Consider the following 8,084-nt stretch of genomic DNA (forward strand, 5'->3'; position numbering starts at 1 on the left):
ATTGTCTGAAAATATCTTTATTTCATCTTCAGTCTTTTTAAAAAAATATGTTTTTATTGATTTCAGAGAGGGAGAGAGAGATAGAAACATCAATGATGAGAGAGAATCATCGATCAGCTGCCTCCTGCACACCCCATACTGGGGACGAGCCCACAATCTGGACATATGCCCTGACTTGGAATCGAACTGTGACCTCCTGGCTCATAGGTCTACACTCAACCACTGAGCCACGCCAACCAGGTTCATCTTCATTCTTGAAGACTTTTCACTTTACCGGGGGAAAAAAGTTCTATATCAACAGTTTTTTCTTTCACTATTTTAAAGATAATCTAGCTCTCACTGCTCTGTACAGAAATCAGCTTTCAGTGTAATCACTATTCCTTTAAAGGTAAACTGAGGGACATCTGTAATAATCTGAACAATAAAGATTTTTTTTAAAAAAAGGGTAAACTGAAATTTTTCTCTGGCTACTTTTAATATTTTCTCTTTGGTTTTACAGCAATTTTACTTAATGAATATCTTCTGTATATTTCACTGTACTGATACTGCTTGAGGTACATAGAGCTCCTTGAATCTGTAGATGGCATTAGTTTTGGAAAATTTGCAGCTATTCTCACCAAACATTGCTCCTATCCATTCTTGCTCTGAGTTCTCACCTTCTAGGATTTCAATTATACATATATTAGACCTTCTCACATCCTCTATCTCTTATCTCTCTCCTGAATTTTCAATGATTTCATTTTTATATATTTCCTTCTGGATATGTTGTTCTGACCTTTCTTCCAGTTCACTATTCTCTCTTCAAGTGTAATAGCTTGTTGCTAACCTCACTTGAAGTTCTTCATTTTTATTCAGTTATTGAATTTCTATTTGGTTCTATTTTTATAAATTTCAGTTCTCTGACAAATTTCTCAAAGTTTTCTCTCCTTGAACATAATAAATATAATTATTTTTAAATCTGTATGTGGTAACTCCAAAATCTGGTACCTGTATTAATCCACTTTTACTGTTTGTTGTTCACATATCTCTTCTCGTGCATCTAGTCATTTTGATATGTGGCAGAAACTGTCCTTGCAAAACTATTTGAAGAAATAATTTGAAGCCTACAAAGATCCTTCAGAGATTTGCCTTACTTCTTCCATGTACTTAGGGGCACAAGTACCCTGCAGTCACCTTAATCCATTACATGAACTTAGATGCAGTCCCTGCAATGGCCTACTTCTAATCTTCCCTTAATTCTAGAACATGGCCTTTCATGGTCCTAACCCAAAGGAAAGGGGATTCCCCAAGATTTCCCCTGCTTGTCTGGTCCTGAACATTAATCCCTGTTGCTTTAGTCCAGAAAGGCACTTTTACAGCATTGCCATTCAGATTCCCCACCCAGAAATCCAGCATATGCTCTCAGAGGAGAAAGGAACACCACAGTGGACTCTCAGAGCCTGGTAATTTTTCATTATGTACCTGGTTCTCCAGTATCTTCAAGCAGATGTTTATATTTTGACAATTATTTCCTAATTGTCTTCAGTGGGAGAACTAATCTCAACCACCTAGTCTGCCATTATTCAGAACAGAAATCTACATTGTCTCTTTACCTTTTTCAGTTTAAAGGTACCTTAGCAAATAAAATGGAAACAAATAGAAATTTTAAGAGTCTTCCTTCTTTCTGTCATTGGCTAACAGTATGAGCTTATCTAAGTAATTGTTCTATCTCCCTTTGACTTATCATGTCGCTTAGATCATAATGAAGACTTCAGTAAGGTTGAATGTTTAGACAGAAGTAAAATTAGCACAAAAATAATGGAAGATAGTAGTGGGTTTAAAAAATAACAAAAAAATTAATCCCTAAGGAGACTTACAACCTGTATTTCATAAAAAATTCATCTGAGAGAAAAAGGTCCATAAAAGGTCAATTCCTGATGACCAGAAAGGCAATAGAGATGTACAGAACGGCTCTTACAATATAAACATAGTAAAAACCTTGTAATACATTTGTATTTTTTCTGAGTTGGAAATATATTTATATTATTCAAAATTCAAAAAGGTAAACATATACAGTGATAACTTTCTCCTATCTCCATCCCCACCTTCAAAGGCAACAAATGTTATTAGGTTTTGTATAGTCTTCCAGAGATACTTTATGCATATAAAAAGGTGTGCATGTGGATACGCACACATATATATTCTTTTTTACACAAATAATGAAAATACTAGGCATACTACTATGCCTTCTGTTTTTCCCACTTACATCTTAGACCTCTCCACAACTATATATGAAAAGCTTCCTCATTCTTTTCTACAGCTTATTAATAATTTATTCATTGTATATTCCATAATTTATTTAACCAGTTCTCTATTGATGCACACTATGTTCTTTCTAATCTTTTACCATTACAAATAATACTATAATAACCTTGTACCTGTATCATTAAACAGGCACATGAATAAATCTAAAGGATAAATTCCTGGAAGGAATGTATTGATGAGGGCATATATTATAATTTTGATAGATATTGATAAATTATCCTCATAGCATTTGTACCAATTTACATTTCCATCAGCAATGCATAGAAGTGTTTGTTTCTACACATATTTACCAACATAGCGAGATATCAAACCATACCCATTGTAGTTATGATTTATTTCCCTTATCATGAGTTAGGTTGAGCATTTTTCATATGTTAAGAGCCATTGCTTATAGCATCTTAACAGCTTGATGCATGCCTAAAAAAAGTGAAAAGATATTGCTTTAAAATTTTTAAGGTTAAAGATATATGCTAAATTATGTAAGAACTGCTGATAGAACAACTTGTAATTAGATTCAAAGAAGCAGGAAGTAAGAAAAGGAGAAAGAAATACATAAGTTGCCATAGCTGAGCAGTGGTTAGAGTGTTGGCACAGAGACTGAAGGGTTGTGGTTCGATTCTGGTTCAGGGCACGTACCTCAGTTGCAGGCTCATTCCCTGGCCCGGTTAGGGTACGTGCAGGAGGCAACCAAGTGATATCGATGTTTCTCTCTTTATTTCTCCCCTTCTCTTCCACTCTCTAAAAATCAATAGAAAAAGTATCCTCGGGTAAAGATTAATAACAACAAAAGAAATACATAAGCTTATTTCCAGAAGTATAAAGTGTGGAAGATGGAATCTTGTTTTAAAGAGAAAGCAATTACAAACACAGCTTGTTAGGTTTCCTAAATATATTTAGGGAAATTTAGACGTACTGTAAAGAAGCAAAAGCCAATTTTTCTATAGTATAGCTTTTAATATGTCAACCAAATATAGACCAATTCTATAAGTATTCCTAGAAGAGACCAGAGAAACCAGGACAAGTTTTGCAAATTTAGGTGGTAAATGGGAAAATGTTTTTATTTTATTATAATGGGCATGTATTTATTTTAATATGTATTAGGAAAAACTGATACATCAAACTAGTAATATCACAGATATTATTTAGAATAAAACAAAATGTTAAATGTCTATTTAAAGAAAAAAAAACAATATTGGAATGTATTCTCTAATGTGGCAGAAATCATGATTGTGGTATCTGAATGGCCAAGGTCTTAAAAACAGTGAACCAAGGACAAATGGAAGCTCAAGAATAACTCAATTTATAACTGATGGCCACAGGAGAAAGGGGGAAAAGGACTCTTCCTTAAAATGATTTCTTTTCTATTTTTTAAAATATGAGTTTTCTTTCCATGTTACCAGAGTATGGTTTCAGGCATTCTGGTCATGCTACAGATTTAAATTGACTTTGTACTTATACTTCCTCTGCAAAGAGAACCAAAAAGTAGGTTTTCTAAAGTATTTGAATATCAGGTCAGAGTTCTTTAGAACAGGTCTCATAGGACTTCCCTTTCACTAAACAGGCTGCAAAGAGATAATTAGCCTGGGCTTTTACATTTAAGAGCAGAGCATCCAAAGCGGGTTATGTGGTTACAGACTTGAGAGGCTCAAACAAAAAGGAATTGGCTAAATTTATATTCCAACCAAATCCAGAGACCATGTAATCCAATTTCTCCTCAGTCCTTATGTGTGGGACATGCTCCTGACTGGTTGGATTATATATCTTAGATTGTATATTATGGATTGAATTATGACAGGACCAATTGGCTATCTCAATACCATAAAAACTCCCGCTGTAAGAAAAAAAAAAAATAACCCACAGGCGGACAAATTAGTAGGGCATTTTGACATAAAACTGTAACAGAGGACTCTTTGGCATAGACTTCTGTTCTTTTGTTCCATCCAATATCGTACCTACCAATTTTTAAATTTAAAATTTAAATTGAAATAGCCACACAAATGCAACATTTCATCAATGCAGAAAGACTTACTGCACTGAACCATGAACAAGTTTACCTGACTGTTTCTAGTCCTTAATGTCTAAATGCATTGATAGCTCTCAGGTCATATACACCAAACCAAGTCTACTGTTGATTCTAGGGTCATAACAGACCTTGCTCTTTATTTTTCCCAAAGCTCTCTAATGGTTAAAAAAAAAAAAGCCTGCTCTAAGTGATACAGTATGTATGCCTCAGAGAGTTTCACTCATAAAGAGTGGTATCTTTCTCCTCTTGGGTACTGAAGAACCCAGATGCCCCAAATAAAAGACTCTTAAAAGACAATTACAGTTCATAAACAATAAGAACACTATGACCACTGGAGAACTTAGATCAGAAGAACATAAACACTTTTCATTCTTTATCACAAAAACCTCAGCTAACAAACACAAAGACCTTCAAAAGGTATTTTCTGCAGAGAATATTTTTTAAAAACAAGTTATTATCCTGATTACAAATCCTGCTTTTGAAGGAATGTACATGGAAAATCAACACCCTTAATTCAATAAAAATTGCAATGTCCAACCTCTTTTTTGTTGTTGTTAATCCTCATCCAAGGATATTTTTCCCATTGATTTTTTTTTAGAGAGAATGGAACAGTGGGGGGGGGTGGGGGGGGGAGAGATCAATTTCAGAGAGACACATCCATCAATTGCCTCCCACATGCACCTAGACCAGGGCTGAGGATCGAACCTGCACCCCAGGTATGTGCCCTTGACCAAGAATGCAACCCAAGACCCTTTGGTCCATGGGCCTACATTCTAACCACTGAGCCAAATAAGCCAGGGCCCAATCTCATTTCTTATTGCTGTTTTCCTTCTAAGAAAGGATGACAGAAACCTCCTTCAATTTCATTCTTTCTTAGGTCTCTATTGCTTACTCATTGGATCATTTTCCAAAGGAAGGTGGTAGAAGGATCCAATCAAATTCCTAATTTGAAGCAGTTTATTGAGTAACTCCAAGTCTATGCAACTCTAAGCCAAGCCAAATGCATAATTTCCATACTGCTTTGCAAACCCAGCTTCACTCTAATTCAAGGTTTCTCAGTAGTAGCACTACCGGTATTTGGGGCCAGACAACTGTGCTTTGGGGCGGTCCTGTGCATCACAAGATGTTTGCCAGCATCTCTGGCCTCTACCCCACTAGATGTGAGCAACAGCCCTCCTCCTCCTCCCAGCCCAGAGTTGTGACAACTAAAAAGTCCCTGCGGGAGGCAAAATCACTCCTGATTGAGAACCACTGCTTTCACCCAAAGAACGTTCCTGTATATCTCAACCCTAATTCCTCCTAATCGATGCTCCTCCAAATCTGTGTTGAGACTTTGTCTCACAATCCAGCAAATATTTTCAGAACCTCTATGACACAACATTAAGGGCTCTAGAAGATACACAAGATAGAGTCTGTCCCTCAAACAGGTTCTTGGGGGGTGGGGAAGCGGGGTAAGTACATCAAGAGCTGTAATAAGACATCCACTTATGTTTTGAATTTTTTGGTTTTTGTTCCTGTAGGTAGATATTCTCATCTTACCAAAATAAAACCACCTTGAGAGCAAACACCATACCTGCCCTGGAGTACTAATACTTGATTTTTGGCCTATAAAAATTATAATAAGCTATTGTAAATTTCATCATAACAAGGTGGCAATTTCATATGGTCAGTAAAAACTCCACAGGTAACTTGGGCAATAAATTCACCTCTCAGAGAAAATGATTGCTGACAGGAAGTCAGATAATACAAGTAAGTCTTTTTCCACATTCTGGCACAAAGCAAGCAATATAAGCTATCATTACTATTCTTTTATTAGCTATTTTATTAGCAACTAATCATACCCTAAGGGGAAAATACTGCTCTAGGATACATTAACAAGTTCCTACATGAAATAAAAAGAAATCAACACTCACCCTTTTTAAGGGCAAGAGGGAGAAAGTAACCCTAAGTATTTCTGTCAGTGTCCTGGGAGGAAAAAGTGAATGCAGGAATCAATTGGGGATATAGCGGGGTTCAAAAACAAACCCATTATCCTCCAATATATCTTGAACAATTCTTTTTATTTTTTGAGAGAGAGAGAGAGAGAGAGAGAGAGAGAGAGAGAATATGAATTAGTTGCTTCTTGTATGTGCCCTGATGGGAGATCGAACCTTGGTGAATCAGGGGGACACTCTAACCAACTGAGCTACCTGGCCAGGGCCTTGAACTATACTTAAGACCTTTCTATTTAATTTAATTTTATTATTTTATTTTATTTTATTTTATTATTTTAATCCTCACCGGCTTAGAGAGAGGGAGAGAGAACATCAAAATCAATCAGTTGCCCTTCACACATGCCCCAACCAGGGATCCAACCACAATCTAAATATGTGGCCTGACCAGGAATTGAACCGTTCGGTGCACAGGACAATGCTCAACCTACTGAGCCACTCTGGCAGCCAAGACCTTTCTATTTTAAATGCTTGGGTGTGTTTGCCATAACCACACAAGGATGTCAAGGGGAAGTAAAAAAAAAAAAAATCCTTATTTTATAAATGTTGACACATGCAAGGGACAGATGTTTATGAGACTTTCTGGGTGTTTCTTTGCTTAATCTTTCAGAAATGGTGCTTCACATTTCTATTGCTATCAAGTTAAATACATGCCGTCAGTTTTGAATTTACTACAAGGCATGGCGTTCGTAAGAAGGAAAAACAAAACAAAAACTGTTACCTGTTTAAAAGCAAGAGGACAGAACATCAAGTCGTGGGGGAAAGCTAGGTGACTCAAAGATATGTGTGTGTTTGACCCAAGCAGCTTTAGGAGATGGGAGCTACTGGGGATAGAAGTGAAAGACAGGAAAAGTCACCATCCATGCTGGGACACACGCAGACAGGAACACTTCTGCCAGCCCACGGAGTTTAGATGAGCAAAACCAGACCTTAGTCTCATAATAATGGACAACACACGTGCTGTGCGCTGGGCGAGGCAGCAAGTGCCTCATGCATAGTAGCTCATGTGCCTCAGCAATCTTACTAGGCAGGTACCCCCCCCCCCTCCCCCCGTTCACAGAGGAGGAAACTGAGACAGACAGAAGTGACTTACTCAAGGTTACTTCATTTGTAACTCGGAAAGTCAGATTCCAGCCCAGGCACCGTGGCACCACCGCTCCCGCCATACTAAGGTGTCTATTTTCATTTTAGATCTGGAAAGTTCATTTCTCCTTGCTACTTGGTGAGACCAGTTCTCTCTCCCTATCCTTCTGCATTTCAAAAGAGCATCCTTTCAGTTGTGAACTGTGTGGTGATCACATAGGCTGGACGGGTAAAAATGTGGTAGATGGACCGCTGTTTCTTTTTGTTTTGTTTTTTGTTTTGTTTTTAAAATATATTTTATTGATTTTTTTACAGAGAGGAAGGGAGAGAGATAGTCAGAAACATCAATGAGAGAGAAACATCGATCAGCTGCCTCCTGCACACCCCCCCACTGCGGATGTGCCCACAACCAAGGTACATGTCCTTGATCGGAATGGAACCTGGGACGGTCCGCAGGCCGACGCTCTATCCACTGAGCCAAACCAGTTAGGCAGAGCATAGATGGACCGTTTTGCCTTTGGACTCCCAAATAATTCACACGGAGGAACTTGCGTGGATAGAAATCGAAACAGGTCCCCCGAACGAGATGGTGAGGGTCCTGGAGCCTGAGGGAGATCGCCCAAGTTCCTATTTCAGTCCCAATTTCCTGGTCCCTATGTTCATTCCAAAGACCCCCCCCCCCC

Source organism: Myotis davidii, unplaced genomic scaffold (genome assembly GCF_000327345.1).
Source record: "Myotis davidii unplaced genomic scaffold, ASM32734v1 scaffold309, whole genome shotgun sequence".
Lineage (NCBI taxonomy): Eukaryota > Metazoa > Chordata > Mammalia > Chiroptera > Vespertilionidae > Myotis > Myotis davidii.